We start from the raw sequence: 2,500 nt of genomic DNA, 5'->3' as shown, positions 1-2,500 counted from the left end.
ATGTGCTCTTCTTTCATCGATTAGAACAAGTGAAGAATGCAGAGGGTTTTAGCATACAGCTGAGAAAACTTTTCTTCAAGTAGGAACAGACTATGTACATAAGGAAAGCAGTCTTAGCAAAGGATGGTTTCGATCCATCGACCTCTGGGTTATGGGCCCAGCACGCTTCCGCTGCGCCACTCTGCTGCAAACCACCCCAGATGGGACTCGAACTCACAATCCCTGGCTTAAGAGGCCAGTGCCTTATCCATTAGGCCACTGGGGCTGTTTAAAACTTCTGCTCATGTGCCCACATTACTTTGGTTTCAGTGACAACAGCAGCATTGGCATTTAAACAAGGCAAGCACACAACAGTAATCCGGGTGAACGACTACTTCGATAGGGCACTGGGGCATGACTCGCTTGCCCTACTAATTGTCCATCTCATTCCGGTGGCTTAGTCAATGAAGTGTTTTAACAGGGCATACACACACAAACACACAGATTTTCTGAATGAACAAGCAGGATTTGGAAGTTGCTCTTTATTTGGGATAAAAGATGTACATAAGTGAAGAAGCCTTAGCAGAGGATGGTTTCGATCCATCGACCTCTGGGTTATGGGCCCAGCACGCTTCCGCTGCGCCACTCTGCTCCCTACGACAGTCCTGGCATACTCTACTGTTTTCAAAATGACTTGCGTTTAGGCACACATGAAGTGCACATGAAGTGCCCTGTCATAAATTAAATCAGCTGAAAACAACAAAGAGTTTTAGCACAGAGATGTGACAGCTTTTCTTCAAGTAGAAACAGAGTAACTTTAAAAGTAAAGAAGTCTTAGCAGAGGATGGTTTCGATCTATCGACCTCTGGGTTATGGGCCCAGCACGCTTCCGCTGCGCCACTCTGCTCCCTACTACTTACTTGCCATACTCTACTATTTTCAAAATGACTTGTATTTAGGCACACTTAAAGTACTCTACTCCCGGATTACACTCTGCTCCCTACAACAGACCTGGCATACTCTACTGTTTTCAAAATGACTTGCGTTTAGGCACACTTAAAGTGCTCTTCTTTCATCGATTAGAACAAGTGAAGAATGCAGAGGGTTTTAGCATACAGCTGTGGAAACTTTTCTTCAAGTAGGAACAGACTATGTACATAAGGAAAGCAGTCTTAGCAGAGGATGGTTTCGATCCATGGACCTCTGGGTTATGGGCCCAGCACGCTTCCGCTGCGCCACTCTGCTGCAAACCACCCCAGATGGGACTCGAACCCACAATCCCTGGCTTAGGAGGCCAGTGCCTTATCCATTAGGCCACTGGGGCTGTTTAAAACTTCTGCTCATGTGCCCACATTACTTTGGCTTCAGTGACAACAGCAGCATTGGCATTTAAACAAGGCAAGCACACAACAGTAATCCGGGTGAACGACTACTTCGATAGGGCACTGGGGCATGACTCGCTTGCCCTACTAATTGTCCATCTCATTCCGGTGGCTTAGTCAATGAAGTGTTTTAACAGGGCATACACACACAAAGACAGATTTTCTGAATGAACAAGCAGGATTTGGAAGTTGCTCTTTATTTGGGATAAAAGATGTACATAAGTGAAGAAGCCTTAGCAGAGGATGGTTTCGATCCATCGACCTCTGGGTTATGGGCCCAGCACGCTTCCGCTGCGCCACTCTGCTCCCTACAACAGTCCTGGCATACTCTACTGTTTTCAAAATGACTTGCGTTTAGGCACACATGAAGTGCACATGAAGTGCCCTGTCATAAATGAAATCAGCTGAAAACAACAAAGAGTTTTAGCACAGAGATGTGACAGCTTTTCTTCAAGTAGGAACAGAGTAACTTTAAAAGTAAAGAAGTCTTAGCAGAGGATGGTTTCGATCCATCGACCTCTGGGTTATGGGCCCAGCACGCTTCCGCTGCGCCACTCTGCTCCCTACTTCTTACTTGCCATACTCTACTATTTTCAAAATGACTTGTATTTAGGCACACTTAAAGTACTCTTCTGCAACTGAGGATACTTTTCTTCAAGTAGGAACAGACTTTGTACATAAGGTAAGCAGTCTTAGCAGAGGATGGTTTCGATCCATCGACCTCTGGGTTATGGGCCCAGCACACTTCCGCTGCGCCACTCTGCTGTAAACCACCCCAGATGGGACTCGAACCCACAATCCCTGGCTTAGGAGGCCAGTGCCTTATCCGTTAGGCCACTGGGGCTGTTTAAAACTTCTGCTCATGTGCCCACATTACTTTAGCTTCAGTGACAACAACAGCATTGGCATTTAAACAAGGCAAGCACAACAGTAATCCGGGTGAACGACTACTTTGATAGGGCACTGGGGCATGACTCGCTTGCCCTACTAATTTTCCATCTCTTTCGGGTGGCTTAATGAATGAGGTGTTTTAACAGGGCATACACACACAAACACACAGATTTTCTGAATGAACAAGCGGGATGTGGAAGTTGCTCTTTATTTGGGATAAAAGATGTACATAAGTGAAGAAGCCTTAG

At 45.9% G+C, this 2,500-nt stretch overlaps 3 non-coding genes across 3 annotated transcripts; all 3 read right to left on the bottom strand.

Moving 5' to 3' along the window:
* Window positions 1-192: 192 nt before the first annotated feature.
* trnak-cuu (transfer RNA lysine (anticodon CUU)) lies at window positions 193-265 on the bottom strand. Its single transcript has one exon. It is a non-coding gene; the product is annotated as a tRNA-Lys (tRNA).
* Window positions 266-1,230: 965 nt separating this feature from the next.
* Window positions 1,231-1,303, bottom strand: trnar-ccu (transfer RNA arginine (anticodon CCU)). The gene has a single exon. It is a non-coding gene; the product is annotated as a tRNA-Arg (tRNA).
* An 829-nt stretch (window positions 1,304-2,132) lies between these two features.
* Window positions 2,133-2,205, bottom strand: trnar-ccu (transfer RNA arginine (anticodon CCU)). The gene has a single exon. It is a non-coding gene; the product is annotated as a tRNA-Arg (tRNA).
* Between the last annotated feature and the right edge of the window lie 295 nt (window positions 2,206-2,500).

Source organism: Pimephales promelas, chromosome 7 (genome assembly GCF_988280905.1).
Source record: "Pimephales promelas chromosome 7, fPimPro1.hap1.1, whole genome shotgun sequence".
NCBI lineage: Eukaryota > Metazoa > Chordata > Actinopteri > Cypriniformes > Leuciscidae > Pimephales > Pimephales promelas.
The sequence above is the reverse complement of the archived record's forward strand: the minus strand, read 5'-3'. Positions and strand labels throughout refer to the sequence as shown.